Below are 16565 nucleotides of genomic sequence, written 5' to 3'. Positions count from 1 at the left end.
TGCTCCTGTAACTTCCACTCTTCTTTACCAACAATTCTTAGCTCTTTTCCAATTTACCCCTCCTGGCCCCAGATTGACCAGGGTTTGTTAGTCTCTCTGGTAGGGCTGGTGGCATGTTAGGCTAAAAAAACCATCACCCACTCCTGCGTTTGCCAGTTGTTTAATGGTTCTGCCTGAGCCAAAACATTTCCTGAATGCCTTGGCTAGAAACTCTCCCTTTTAGCCACTAATGAGTTAAACTGCAAGGGTGTTAACTTTAGAATGTGGAAGTTAAAATTCACTTTACCTTCCAGCTTTCTCTCTGAGCACTTCAGTATGGATTGGTTTATCAGATTAGGTAGTTGTCACATTAAACCCCGAGGGTGAGAGATACTGGAGCCGTAAACTGTAATTAATGAAGGGGAAGAAAGAAAGAGGGAAGCTAGTGGAAGAGAAAGAGTGAGAGAGAATGATTTGCGGGGGAAAGGTGTGTGCTATGAGGGTGACTGGCAGGGTGATGATACCAAGGGAGGGGATCAGGGAAGTACGGGTAGTACTAAAGGGGTGTGGCGCAGAAGTCAAACTGCCTAATTCTCAATTTTTACTAGGGCTGGTCCTGTCTCTGACTCATTTCTACTACTTGTCCTGGCAAGTTATGTAACTGCCTATTCAGTTTGGTTGAGTATGGCAAATAAGCGTAACCCTTCTGTTTTTTGAAACTAAGCTGTGTTTGAACATACACAAAGAAATTTAATACGAACATGCTATCATCTAAATCTGACCTATAGGGACTTGCCTTAGGGTTCATGACTGCTAATCTTGATTTTCTTAGGTGTTCCCAGAATTGGAGACCAAATCAGAAATTAAGCTTTCCAGTTTAAGTTGTGTTTTAAAGAGGGTGATTTCACACTGTCTGGTGCGAGTGAGCTGCTGTACAAGAAAGTTGATCATTAAAGGCTTTATTAGGCCGAGTCGGAGTGTTTAATAAAACAAAGCATCACTTTGTAAAAATTTCTTAAAAGTTGATTGATTCTTGGGGTGCCTGGGTGGCTCAGTGGGTTAAAGCATCTGCCTTCAGCTCAAGTCATGATAGGGTCCTGGGATCAAGTCCCGCTTTGGGCTCTCTGCTCAGCAGGGAGCTTGCTTCCTCCTCTCTCTGCCTGCTTCTCTGCCTGCTTGTGATCTCTGTCTGTCAAATAAATAAATAAAACCTTAGAAAAAAAAAAAAGTTGATAGATTCTTACATCTTCTCCTGGAATGTCTAACAGAAAACAGAGGTGAAAAAATAGTCTTATCTGCAGACACTGATGATCAATTTAGGACTAAATCCTGGGCTAGGATACTCCTATAAACCGGAGAAATGCTGAACCTGCCACATTTTACAACCACAGAAGAGGAAACTTCTTAGAGAGTTGAAGCTGTTAGGATGAGTAGTTCTTTAGTTTACTTTAAAGTTAGAGAATGAGGGGCGCCTGGGTTGCTCAGTGGGTTAAACCTCTGCTTTCCCTCAGGTCATGATCTGCTCAGCAGGGAGCCTGCTTCCCCCTTTCTCTCTGCCTGCCTCTCTGCCTACTTGTGATCTCTCTCTCTCTGTCAAATAAATAAGATATATAAAAAAAATAAAGTTAGAGAACGATTAAAAAGTATACATATGCAAATTAAGTATTTTATTTTTACCAAGAACCTATCATTATACATTCATTAGCCAATCTCTTGAGGTTGGGCCAAGGCTTTTCTGACCATAAATCTGCTGTTGAGAGGTGTAGGTTCTCGTTTTTACATAAACCTTGTGTAAATGCAAAATGTTCAATTTTCTGGTTTCGTTTTTGTTAAAGGAAATGTAGAACTTGAGGACACCTGTGTCATACATTCCAGTTTTTTTGCCTCTGGTAATTCATGGTAGTAACTTGTCTTTTCATAGCATTCAACTTCATTTTTTAAAAAATTGTGTTAAAATATACATAACCCCAAATTCACTACTTTAAGTGTTTTTAAATGTCAACTTTATTTTCACTTTGCACTTTGCACTTAATAAAGTATATAAAAATTAAATTACCTAATTACATTAGCAAGAATAATTCACATTAAAAAAAAGAATTTGGGAAACAAACTTTTTATTTTTTTTTTAATTTATTTGACAGACAGAGATTACAAGTAGGCAGAGAGGCAGGCAGACAGAGAGAGGAGGAAGCAGGCTCCCTGACCAGCAGAGAGCCCGATGCGGGACTCGATCCCAGAACCCTGAGATCATGACCTGAGCCGAAGGCAGAGGCTTAACCCACTGAGCCACCCAGGCGCCCGGGAAACAAACTTTTTAAAAAAGATTTATTTATTTTAGAGAGAGCGAGAGAACCCACGTGCACACGTGATCTGGGTTGGAGGCTGGTGGTGGAGGGTAGAGGGGGAGGGAGAAAAAGAATCCTTAAGCAGGCTCTTCACTGGGTGCTCAGCCCGATGTGAGACTTGATCCCAGGACATGAGATCATGACCTGAGCCAAAATCAAGAGTCAGCCGCTTAACCAACGGAGCCACGAGGTGCCCCTAAAAAAATTGATTTTTATGTAAGCTTCAGAAGGTCACAATTTTAGTCTGTTTTATTCACTGCTGTGTCCCTGCCTCCTAGAATAGAACCTGTCACAGCGTGGACACTCAGATACTATTAAGGGAATGAATGAATGGCTACTGGTAGTTATAACTCAGCTGGAGGAAGCATAAATGTGCAGGTATGCTATGATATAGCCCATTAATAAACTTTCAGTGGCTACGGACATCAGTCTTTTTTATAGGGGGAATGGAGAACATCAGTTAATCTTACAGTTTGTCTAAATGAAGGTCATTTAATAGAGCTGTTTTCTTTCTTTCTTTCTTTTTTGTTTTCTTTCTTCTTTGCTGTTTTCTTTCTTTCTTTCTTTCTTTTTGGACTGAACTTTTCTTAGTAGAGTTACTTTATTTTGAAAAATCCCAATACAGTGTTTAACACAATATCTTATACGCAATACGTTTCAGAAGATATTAATCTTTGTTGATTGTTGGTTGATCTTTTTTATTCTTGTTACTCTGCTGAGGGAAGGGGAGAGAGAAAGGGGTGAGGACAAATAGAAGATATACTAATATTGCATATATACTCTTGGAGTGTGGAGGGGAAAAGAGACTTCTCTACTCTCTCCAAACAGTTACTGAACTTTGCCATTAATATGAACTCAAAGAATAATGAACTCTCTTCCCTTTGATCAGAGAATATAATCCAATTACTCAGCTTTCAATAAACATTCCCTTGCTTCATTGTAGTATCCTCCATTCCCTTGTCCAGTTCTCTGGATGGGGAAGTCTTCTCAGTACCATCAATGGCAACTTGAATTAGATGAAGAATTAAAGTATCTATCATCCAAAAATATGTTAGCTAAAAATCACTGTCTTTATAATTCTCACCAGCTTGGCCCATAGACTGGATGGATTCTGGTTATATTACTAACACAGATTGACCCCCATCTTCTTCCATACATAGGACCTTAGACTCCTGAAAATATAAGCTACCTCCCATACTTCCAGTATTCTCCAGGTGATGATTTACATGTTCTGTAATTTGACTTTGTGCTTATAATTTGTAATTGACTTTGTGCTTATACTCAAACTCCTCCTGAAAATCTAATGCCTGAATATCATTTGCAGTAGTGTACTTGCTTGTACCCTCCATGAGACAATCAATATTAGTATCAAGGAGATCATCTCTTGGTGCTCCTGAAGCTGTCAACAATGAGCCAGAGCTGGGCTGGGCTCAACTGCCAAATTAAGGCCACCATTGTGCCATACTTGGTCACATGATTCTCAAAGCAATACTGCTTATGTTCATTATATCACCATGTCTCTGATGAGGGGCGCCTGGGTGGCTCAGTTAGTTAATCCTCTGCCTTTGGCTCAGGTCATGATCCCAGGGTCTTGGGATTGAGCTCCACATTGGGCTCCTAGCTTAGGGGGAGTCTGCTTCTCCCTCTCCCTGCTATTCATGCATTCTCTGTTTCACTCGCTTGCTCTTGCTCTCTCTTTCTCAAAAAAATAGATACAATCTTAAAAAAATCATTTAAAAAATATCTCTGATGACATTAACTATTTTAAGTAGATGGAGGTGAAGGGAAGTAGTCATCATGACATGGCTTTGCCTTTGTTGTCCCCACCCCACACTTGCACTCGTACACATACTCTTTCCTTGTTCTTAGGCCGAACATAGGAAGTATTTCTGTGTGTAAACTCTTTCAGATAGTTGCTTTGAGACATCATTACCCCTCCCATCCAGCAAATAGTCAGATTCTGATAATCAGAATATTGCTAGAGGATGTGGTGGGGAATCAGTACCATTCTTTTTTAGATAAGAGAGATAGTCTCTAGTTAGAGCATCATCTTCTACTTTGGACATCTAACAATGTTTTTCTCAGTAGAATATAGACTCTTTGAGGACAGTGCATCAGAAAGGCTATTAGATTCAAGAAATAAAATATCTGATAAGTAGTGACTTAAACAGAAAGGATTATTATTCTCATAAGAAGCCACATGGTAGGCAGCTGCTTCTGATGTCCAAGCCTGGGTCACTGCAGTTCAGTTCTTCTTTGCCTTCCTCTTATAATCCTAATAGGATGGCTGTAACTGCAGATATACAATTCTCTTTCAAGACCAACAGAACAATGGAGAAGTTTGGAGTCAGCCTTCGCTGTTTTCCCTCTCTTCTTCTTTCTCTCTCTCCATATATATATATATAATAAAATTTATATATATATGAATTTAATATAAAATTAAAACTTTTCCCAAAAGACTATACTCCATTATGTATTTACCTACATATTATTGGCCGAAATTGTCTAAGGCTAAGTACAAGGATAGCAAGGAAGTAAGTGCTTTGTTTTGTAGCCTTAGTTTTATAGCAAAGGCGGGAATGGGAAACAGGGTTTGGAAATGGATATTGGATTATGGAAGCAATCACCATTATCTGCTACTTTAGGATTCTCAGCATGGGTATACTACAGGCAGAGTTTGGTTTTGGTGAGAGTAGAGTGAACAAATTATATGGATGTAGTAACAATAAGTTTTTTCATGAATCTTTGGTAAACAAGCAAAAGCTTTATAAGCTATTTCAATTTAAAACAAATTTTTAAATAACAATACAATAATATTTTCATAAAATAATGTATTCATTATCTTTATATCACTTCAACAATTATATTAATAACATATTCAACGATAACCACAGTATTAAAACATAGAAGTAGTTATCAACTAAAATGCAGAAATCTTACAAAAGAGATTATACTTTACGTGAAGTATCCTTTGTTTCTCAGTTTCTATAGAAAATATCTTTCAGAGGTCCATTGGTTTGGTTCCCAATTTCTGTTTGGTGGTCATCAGTGCCAGGCCTCTGCTTCTCTCTCCCCCACACTGTTTTATAAGTGTGTTTTCTTTAGATGATACAGATATTATTTCAGTTTTGCTCTAGTTGTAGATTAAGCCAAGTAAAATGTAACAGCTCTAAGGCACAAGAGGCTTGTCATGGAGAAGAAAACAAAGAGCCAAAGTAGTTACTTTGATATGATCGTGAATGAAGTTAAGGTTTATATAGTTGTTTTTTTAAAAAAAAGATTTTATTTATTTATTTGTCAGAGACAGAGGGAGAGAGAGTGAGCGAGCACAGGCAGACAAAGAGGCAGGCAGAGGCAGAGGGAGAAGCAGGCTCCTGCTGAGCAAGGACCCCGATGTGGGACTCGATCCCTGGACCCTGGGATCATGACCTGAGCCAAAGGCAGCTGCTTAACCAACTGAGCCACCCAGGCATGCCAAGGTTTATATAGTTTTGGTAAAACCAAACTCGTGAGTTAATATTTGTATGATACATACAAAACGTCTTTTGTTTAATTTTGCCCATTTCATACTGCTATTATAATCATTCTCTGAAAAGTATATATTTATATTAGTAATATAGCATCTTTCCCTTGAAAATAATATCATTTTATATGGTACTTCCAACAATGTAAAGAAAAATGTATTCATTATTTTGCCTTGGACTTTTAAATTTCTTCCTGCCAACATGGATTGCTTTTGACCTTGAAAGAACTAAAAATTCCTTTTGGCTTACCTTTTCTATTCTTTCATAAATGAATTTGATAATTGTTGCTACTTTCATTTTTATATATGGTAAATATTGCTTGTACTTTTGAAGACAAAGAAAAAAGCTTATAAATTCACTATAAGATTCCTGAGAATTCTTAATATGCTTGGCACCTGATTAATAATATTTTAGCAGAAAATAAACTTTTATTTAGGCATCAACAAATCATTTGACTCACTTGCCACCTCAGTGTTTGAAGATAGATATGAGTGATTTACCATGTTTTTGTAATTTCTAGAAACTCAATAATAACATATAACATGTAGTTCAATGGTTATGCAGTGTTTTTATTCCTATTACTATTTTTAAAAATTGATAGTGTATGCAAAGATATATGGATATAGATTGTACAAAGAATTTCAAGTTCTTACATCTCATCTTCATCAAAGGAACACATACAAGGATGTAGAACTCAAAGAAAAATAACTTCGCTATGCAAAACTGAACAAGAGTGAACATATAAATTTGTTCAGACAGAACATCTGCCAGAAGAATTTGATGTGATTGAAATGATCTTTGGAGAAGTATTGTTACTTATTGTTTTTCTTTGTTTTTATTGTGAATATATATAATTTTCATGGAAGAATCTTGACTTAATTTTCCTAATTAGAAGACTAATATAATCTATAATTTGACAGTTTTATCATACTTTGATAGCATATTATTATTTTTTAACCTCTAGAGAGTTGGAAGGAGTGTATACCTTCTTTGCTTATGGTAGTTATTAATTAGATAGCTAATTTTTTCTTGTTATTTTATATTTCTTAAAATTTTTTCTCTCCTTGCTTTGAGGCAAGCTAATTTTTCCATTTCTTTCTGTAGTCTTTTATTTGAGACAAGGGTATGTTCATATACCTAAAGAAATTCAAATAGATATGGTGCAATAACTTCCGATTATCTCCTAGGTCTCCCCCTATGTTGGAAGTAATTTCTTTCCCCACTTCAGACAGAAGAGAGCCACTAAATTTAGTATATACCCCAAAGATAATATTAATTTGAATTGGAATAGAAGACCATTCATTCAAATACCATTGACATTCTATAATAGTGATTTTCCCATGAATATAGAATAGGCTTTGCTCCTGGGAAGAATCTTAGAAGGACAGAGAAAAACAAACTCTCCTTTGATTTCACAGTTCTAACCAAATTAACCATGCCGTAAAGCCTGTGAAGAGGAGTATTCCTAGGTTAACTTGGTGGATAGTTATGTGCTGCATTTTTTCTTTTTCTCTTCTACCGAGTCCCCATTATGAGTTCCACCCTAAGAAATGGGTTTCCAACTGAGCTGCCCAGGTTGCATGGGGTTGGGGATTGGAAAATAAATGATAGAAAGAAAGGTGGAAGTGTTTAATTATTTATACAATTCCAAGCCCCATAACTTCCCATTAAAATCTTGTTGGAAAGGGCACCTGGGTGGTTCAGTGGGTTAAGGCCTCTGCCTTCGTCTCAGGTCATGATTCCAGGGTCCTGGGATCGAGCCCCACATCGGGCTTTCTGCTCAGTGGGGAGCCTGCTTCCCCCTCTCTCTCTGCCTGCCTCTCTGCCTGCTTGTGCTCTCTATCTGTCAAATAAATAAATAAAATATTTTTTAAAAAATCTTGTTGGAAAAATTTGATTTCAATGTGATTAGTTAGACTTTCAGCATTTGTTTTATAATCTTTCACTATGCCAAGAATGATATTTTCTTTAGATACGAGAAAATAAAAACTTTGATAAAGTGGCGTGTTATTTAAATTTTAAGCTATTACTATTGAACAGTACAAAAAATAATACAAAACTTAGCCAAACTAAAACCACTGATTTAATTAATTAATTAACTAATTTTTAAAAGAGTTTACTTATTTATTTTAGAGAAAGAGAGTATGCACATGAAAGTGAGGGGAGGGGGAGGAGAGAGAGAGAATCTCAAGCAGACTCCCCACTGAGCAGGGACACCCCCCATAACCTGGAGCTGGATCCTAGGACCCTGGGATCATGACCTGAGCCAAAGGCAGATGCTTAATGACTGAACCACCCAGACACCCCAAAACATAACTATTTGTTAAAGTACAGTACAGGTTTTCTTGAAGTTGGCTTAACTAGTAATTTTAAAATATCTTAAAAACAGAAATTGTACACTTGATTTAAAAAAAAAATTTTTAGTACCTGAAAACTAAAAAACTTTAAAAATTGTTAAATAATTATTTCATAATTAAATAGTTAAGTAATTATTATATAATTATTATGATGGTCAATATCTTTAATAGAAAGATGTCATCTCTCTGGACTTAAATTTTCTAATTTATTAAGTGATGAGTCTGAGATGGCCAGACTTTAACTAACATAAATTTTTTTAAATGATTTTATTTATTTATTTGAGAAAGAGAGCAGAGGCAGGGGGTGGAGCAGAGGGAGAGGGAGAGAAACTCTCAGGCAGATTCCTACTGAGTTTGGAGCCTGATGCAGGGCTGGATCTCATACACCTGAGATCATGACCTGAGTCGAAAGAGTGAGGCTCTTAACCAACTGAGCTACCCAGGTGCTGTAACTAACATAAATTTTTAAAAAATATATTGTTATGTGGAATAAAGTAAGAAATAGAACAGTGCATGTGGGAAAGAACAAAAATACACACACATATATGCACCTGCATATGTATCTAGATTTGCTGTGTTTACATAAAGAAATATTGAGAGGATTCAACCCATCGAAAATGCTATTAATAGTGGTTACTTGTAAGGAACAGGGAAGAATGGGCAGTATTCCTGAATGTGGACAGCAGTTGGAGCAACACTTCTTACTGTATACACTTTGATACCATTTTGCCTTATGAAACATGTGAAATTGCCTAGTCAGAGCAAGCACAACAAAAGGCACACATACAGAACCTTAACTAGGAAAAGAAATATCTGAGGAAAGAAAATAAAGCTGGGGGGAAGGAAATAGAGCTGGGGAGGATTCTTGAAAATGGCTTTTGTTTTCTCTGAGAGTAAAGAGATACTCTGTTGACCCAATGTATTGCTACAGGAGTAACTTGAACTTGGTATCTTTCTTCCTTTCCCCATAGCTCATCCTGTTAATGTCTGTTATTACTGTTGCAAGATATTGGGGGGTGGGGGGGTGAGTTTCCAAGTTGAATTTCTGTTTTCTACATGGATCTTTAAAGGTTGTATGATATATACATATTTAAAAATAATGATTAAGAACAATAGTGTTATCCTTATTTACCTTGGCTCTAATATTTTTTAAAAAATAATTTCATTGTTTCTCTAATATAGATGCTTTTATATATGTAATTATAGAGCTGGTAATATATCATTATCTAGTAAAGCTACTTTTTCTTGTTTGCTTATAATAAGGTCTGAAATAGCTTTTCCATTAGGAATCCAGATCATCAGGATTTTCTGTCTGAAATCCTTCATTATGTTGCAAGTTGGAACTTGATATGCAAGATGTCAATCAAGACAAAAGTTTTCTTTTTATATATTCTGTCCTCCATGCATTTTTCCAACTTTTCATTTAATCAAAATTTACTGAGAGACAACTCTTATAAATTACATTTTTCTAAACACCTCTAAAATATAGGAAACATGGGGCACCTGGGTGGCTCAATCGTTAAGTGTATCCTTCAGCTCAGGTCATGAACCCAGTGTCCTTGGATTGAGCCCCACATCAGGCTCCGTGCTCCGGAAGCCTCTCCCACTCCCCCTGCTTGTGTTCCTTTTTTTGCTGTCTGTCTCTGCCAAATAAATAAATAAAATCCTTAAAAATTTTTTTTTAAATTTAAAAATACGGTAAATAATGATTAAGCTGAGAATAGTTTATGATTTGGATGTTCATAATTATTTTAACATTCAAAAATAAATATAATTCAAATAAATCTTCAGTCTTTTAAAAAACAGCAAGAAACAAGAAAAGCAAACAACAAACAACACTCAAAACCAAACAAACCCAAAACAGTCCACTGGCTCTTATTTAATTGAGGCAACTAGTTTTAATTTTTACAGTTCTTTCTTCTGATAGTTACTTTCATGTTCCTAAATAACATCCATAGGCGCTGTTGAAAGGCAGCATACTAAGGTGATATTCAAGAGCTCCTAGAATGCAAATCCCAGCTCTGTAGTCACCACTTCCCTATATTCTTGGTCACTGTTTCTAAATAGGCACAACTGACATACTGTGCCAGGTAGCTTTTTGCTGTAGGCAGCTATTCTCTGCCTTTTAGCATATGTAGTGTATCCGTGGTCTCTCTACCCATGAGATTCCAGTAGTACTCTCCCCCAGGCGGTAACAACGAAAAATGTCTCCAGACATTGCCAAATGTCCTCAGGAGAAACAAATTCACCCCCAGTTGCGAACCATGGATCTTGGGGAAGTTAAGTTTTCTGTGACTTTGTTCCTTCACCAGCAAACTGGAATTAGTAATAGAACCAACTTGTAGAGCCAATATGAGGACTAAATGAATAGCATTTCTGAAGCATTTACTGCCTTGCACAGTAAGTATTCTATAACTATTTGCTAAATAGAGTTATATATTTAATTTTTCAGCTTTATGTTTTATCCATTAGACTTTCATTCCTCTCATTTTCCTAATACAATTATCACAATTACTGTTTATATTAATATTTGGTCTTTATAATGATTATGATCATGTATTATTCAAAACTGAGTCACAGTGCATTAGCATATTCATTTATATTCAGTGTATTTATTTTCTTGTACTTTTTTCCCTGCTAGAGTAAATAATTGCATCTTTGTTTTTGTTTTTGTTTGCTCAGTTTTCTATGTAGCTAAATATCCCTAGGCTGTCTGTTGGAAGCATAAATCTACCTGATAAGATGGGACACAATTGGCAAATTAACAATTTTTCTTTCTCTCTTGTATATTCTTCTTAGAGCTTTGCATTCTGCTCCAATATAGACCTGTTGGTCTTTAGGCCTAGCATCTGGAATTTCTTTGAGCCATTGTCCTGGGATTCCTTTTATCTTTATTGTGTGTTTGATCCCCTATTTCTGGATCTTATGCCTTGTTCTTTCTCCTCCTAGTTTTCTCCTTTGATTTAGTGAATTACACCCTCTAATAGACTCTTTGAATGTCTAAAATCTATTTATTTTAATATAATTATTATATTTTGGAAATAATTTTCCCTCAAAATGTTAAAAGTATTATTTCATTGACTCTTCAAGGGTTGCAGTTGAAAAGTTTGATACCATTCCAGTTCTAAATATTTGTATATAAATTGTTTCTCCTCAGTGGAATGTTTGCAATTCTTGTCCATTTTGTCCCCGGTGCTCTGAAGTTTCACAATGATGAGCATAATACAGATCTTTTTAATATTATTTTGGGTACTGAAAATCCAGGCTTTTTAGTTCAGGGAAATTTTCTTGTAATATACCTTCATTAATAACTCTGCTTGTCCCTTTCACCCCATAATACCTCTGCTTTCTCTTTGTGGAGCTACCATTAATAACATGCTAATCTCAAATTTTCTGATACTCTACTCTCCCTTCATTTTCATCTCTTTGTCTTTTCTCCTCTCTTTTCTGGAAAAAATTTTAAATGTCTTCTTTCTTCCTTCTTTCCTTCCTTCCTTCCTTTCTTTTTTTGGTTTAGATTTTTAGTTATAGAAGTTCTTTTAAGTTCTTTGAGTGATCCTTTTAAAAATACACAGTATTATGTTATCTTTCCTAGGATGTATTATCTTTTCCTCTCTCTGAAGATACCAATGATACTTTTGAATATTTTCTTTGCTCATTGTACTGTTTCCTCCAAGTGCTTTTTCCTCCCTGTTTATTTGGTTTTGTTTTTATGTCAGATGCTTTTCTCAAATGTCCTGTGATCCTTGTCTACCCTTTCATGTTTAAGAAATAAAACTATCATTATTTTCAGATGGCATGAATGTTACCTCCAAGTCCCAAGAAATTTAAAAAAATCTAAAGTTAATGAATGAATTATTTAGCTGGGTCTTAGGACACAAAAATCAATTATCTTTCTTTGCAATGAAAGATAGAAATTGAAACTTTAAAAAACATCATAACAGCATCAAAACATGAATATTATATGATAAATAAATATTATAGGATAAATCTATTATAGGAAGATTTATACACTGAAAACTAAGACATTGGTGAGAAAAATGAAAGATGACATAATAACTGGAGGGATATGAAAGAATTGCTCTTTTTAAGGTGTGAATTATCTCACATTTATCTATAGAATCCATCAATTCAAATAAAAATTGAAACAAAATTTTGGTAGAAATGGACAGACTTACTATAAAATTTATTTGGAAATGCAAAGGCAAAAGTATTTTGAAACAGAAAAACAAACTACATGGTCAAATGATCTTCAACAAAGATGATAGGCTTATTTAATGATGTAAAAGATAGATTTTTAAAAGATGGTGCAGGAACAATTGAATGTTATTTCAAATATGCAAAAAATTTTAATGAGAAATTTTATATTAAACCTAAAAGCTACCTCCCAATAGATAAAGAGAAATGACCTTGAAATGAATCATAGACCAAAAACTATGAAAATTTCTAGAAGAAAGCTTTAAAAAATTTTTAGAAGAAAACATAAAAGAGGGCACCTGGATGGCTCAGTGGGTTAAGTGTCTGCCTTTCACTCAGGTCATGATCCCAGGGTCCTGGGATCAAGTCCTGCGCTGGGCTCCCTAGACAGTTGGGAGTCTGCTTTTCTCTCTCTTTGCCCCTCCCCCCTGGTCATGCTCTCTTTCTTTCTCTCACTTGCTCTCTCTCAAATTAATAAATAAAATCCTTAAAATAAATCAAAAACATAGAAGAAAATATTTGTGACCTTTGGTTAGCAAAGAGTTCTTAGGACATAAAAAGAATGAACTATAAATGAAAGAAATTAATACATGTTATCAAAATGAAGACCCTAGGAGTGCCTTGCTACCTCAGTCAGTAGACCTTAGGACTCTTGATCTCAGGGTTGTTAAGTTCAAGCTTCAAGTTGGGGGTAGAGTTTATTTAATAAAAAAAAAAAAAAACAACAAAAAAACCCAGAACAATTTTTTAAAAAAAGCAAAATTAAGACCTTGTGCTCTTCAAAAGACTATTACTAATGAAAAAACAAGCAGATTAAAGACACAGATTAGGAGAAAATATTTGCCAAAGACAAATTATGAATTTACATACAGGGTCACGGGATACCTGGGTGGCTCAGTGGGTTAAAGCCTCTGCCATTGGCTCAGGTCGTGATCCCAGGGTCCTGGGATTGAGCTCCACATGGGACTCTCTGCTCAGCTGGGAGCCTGCTTCTCTTCCTCTCTGCCTACTTGTGATCTCTGTCAAATAAATAAATAAAATCTTAAATATATATATTTTAAGATTTTATTATATATAATATATGTATATATACTAATATATACATATATTTTATACACACACACACACACACAGGGTCACCTGGGTGGCTCAACTGGTTAGGCAGCCAGTTCTTGATTTTGACTCAGGTCATGATCCTCAGGGTCCTGGGATTAAGCCCGGAGTGAAGCTCCATGTTCAGCAGGGAGTCTGCTTGAAATTCTCTCTCTCTCCTCTCTCTTTTTTACTTCTCCCTCACCCTCTGGGTCTCTTGCTCTCTATCTCTCAAATAAATAAATATTTTTTAAAAATTTATATCCAAAATATATAAAGAACTCTCAAAACTCAAGAAAACAACCTAGTTTTTAAAATGAGCAAAAGATTTAAGCAGCTTTTCATTAAAGATGATATCCAGGGGCATCTGGGTGGCTCAGTGGGTTAAGCCTCTGTCTTTGGTTCAGGTCATGATCCCAGGGTCCTGGAATCGAGTCCTGCATTGGGCTCCTTGCTCTGGGGTAGCCTACTTTTCCCTCTGCCTGCTGCTCCCCCTGCTTATGCGCTCTCTCCCTCTGACAAATAAATAAATAAAATCTTAAAAAAAAAAAAAAAAAAGAGAAGGGTGCCCCTATATGGCTCAGTTGGTTAAACATCAGCCTTTGGCTCAGGTCATGATTCCAGGGTCCTCCAGGGAACCTACTTCTCCCTCCCCTGCTCTCCCTGCTTGTGCTCTCTCTCTCTCTTTCTCTCAAATAAATAAAATCTTATTTAAAAAAAAATAAAGAAGATTGGGCACCTGGGTGGCTCAGTCTGTTGGGTATCTGCCTTTGGCTCAGGTCATGATTCCAGGTTACTGGGACCGAGCCCAGCATCTGGCTCCCCGCTTGGCAGGAAGCCTGCTTCTCCCTCTCCTACTCCCTCTGCTTGTGTTCCTTCTCTCACTATGCCTCTCTGTCAAATAAATAATTTAAATCTCAAAAATAAAAAAAGAAGATATCCAGCTGGCAAATAAGCACATAATTATTCATAATTGTGGATGAATAATTCATTAATTAATGAATATTCAACATAATAATTCATTAGGGAAATGCAAATAAAAATGAAAATGAGATGTCATTATATATATTCCAGAATGGCTAAATTCAACAAGTTTGTCATTGCTGTTACTGGTAAGGATGCAGATTACTGGAACCTTCAAACTTTACTGGTGGGAATGTGATATCATACAACTGCTTTGGAAAACAACTTAGCACTTTCTTATAAAGTTGACAGTTTCAGAGATGAGACCTGTGCAACCGAATAAGGCCTCATGCTTAGAAAAACCTACACTTGACTTAATGTTCTACTGTTGTTATATTGAAATCCTTAATAATTTCATCTTCATTTTGTACTTGTGTCTGGATTTGATCTTAGAACTTGTGTTCTGTTTTTGTTTGTTTGTTTGTTTGTTTTGAACTTGGGTTTTGTAATTAAAGTCCTTTGGAGTGCTGGAACACATGCAGTATGTCTGCCACCACTTGCTGCTCCATTTGCATACAGTGTTCCTGATGCCCCATAAATACATTATTCCAGTGGGCCATGATGCATGAGAGTTTAGTGAGACTCAGGATTGTACAAGGTAGGCTAGGTATATCTATGACAGAGTAAGTGGGGATAGACAGCCCCGAAAAGTCATATTATCTGTCTGAATCAGAATTATTTCTAATGCAGAAAGAAGGTAATGGCATTCTAAAAGACACAAATGAGCAAGGAACCCTATCATATTTTTTTTTATTCTTGTTACTTCACAGTATTGATAAAATAGTTATGGTGAAATTATTGATGCCAATAAGCCAAAAGTAGTGAAGTGGTAGAATATGTGCATATTAACACTTGAAATAGATAATTGAGTTAGTTTTATGTAGTGTTTCCACTATTAGGCTAAGAACAAATTACATATGCATGTGTGAGCTACAAAATATGAATTGTGCAATTTCAGTGATTCTATATATGAATCAAATGCTCTTAAATTTGCATTTTAAAAGGGCATTGTCCAATGTAAAGATGAATGGTGAAATTTGGGTTAATAATTTAAATTTAAAATTTTCCTTTCCTTAGAAAAATATTAAATAGCAAATAAGAAAAATACCATGATAAAAAAAAAAAAGAAGAAAGAAAAGAAAAAGGAAAAACACCATGACAAGTCAAAGGAGAGACTGAAGAAGAAAAAAAAGACTATTTCCGTATTTTTTTTTTTAAAGATTTTATTTATTTATTTGACAGAGAGAAATCACAAGTAGGCAGAGAGTCAGGCAGAGAGAGAGAGAGGAGGAAACAGGCTCCCCGCTGAGCAGAGAGCCCGATGCGGGACTTGATCCCAGGACCCTGAGATCATGACCTGAGCCGAAGGCAGCGGCTTAACCACTGAGCCACCCAGGCGCCCCTATTTCCGTATTTTTAATGACATTTTTTTTTCCTGCTTTTTGAACAAGGAGCCCAGCATATTATATAGCTGACCTATATAAATTAATTATATGCTTAAGTTATAATTTTCCATATGACTGGGGCAGCTGGATGGCTCAGTGGGTTAAGCATCTGCCTTTGGCTCTGGTCATGTTTCCAGAGGCCTGGGATGGAGCCCTGCATCTGGCTCGCTGCTCAGTGGGGAGTCTGCTTCTCTCTTTCCCTTTTCTCCTCCCTCACCCCCTCACCCCTGCTTGTGCACTCTCTCTCTTTCTCTCTCTAGCTTGTTCTTGCTTTATCTCAAATCAATAAATAAAATCTTAAAAAAAAAATAACCATAAGAAATCTTTTCTTGGGCTTCAATGTAGCATTGTCAGGAGCTATCCATCCAGATATTCCAGAATGCTGCACAGAGCATTCTGGGAGCTAAATGGGAGAACAGATTAATTCTCATCGTTTAGAATATAGATTTTTACTTTACTTTACTTTAATTTAATTCAGTAATCCTTATTTTGCTTAATGAACCCAAGTCCAGTGTTTAAAGTCTTTGGAGAGTAAACCTCCAGTCTTCCATTGAGTGAAGGGAAGGTTGTTGCCTTGATTCACGTGGTTGTCAGGAAATGGGGGATTGAATGGCCTGTTTCTTATTCAGACTTTTAACCAAGCCTCCTATTTGTGGCTCCACT

At 36.1% G+C, this 16565-nt stretch overlaps 1 protein-coding gene across 2 annotated transcripts in view; it reads left to right on the top strand.

Moving 5' to 3' along the window:
* Positions 1-16565, top strand: part of MAPK10 (mitogen-activated protein kinase 10) — a 585543-nt gene that overhangs the window by 4771 nt on the left and 564207 nt on the right. The window lies entirely within an intron of this gene.

This window comes from Mustela erminea, chromosome 2 (assembly GCF_009829155.1).
Source record: "Mustela erminea isolate mMusErm1 chromosome 2, mMusErm1.Pri, whole genome shotgun sequence".
Lineage (NCBI taxonomy): Eukaryota > Metazoa > Chordata > Mammalia > Carnivora > Mustelidae > Mustela > Mustela erminea.
Note: the sequence above shows the minus strand (reverse complement) of the source record. Positions and strands in the feature narration are given on the sequence as shown.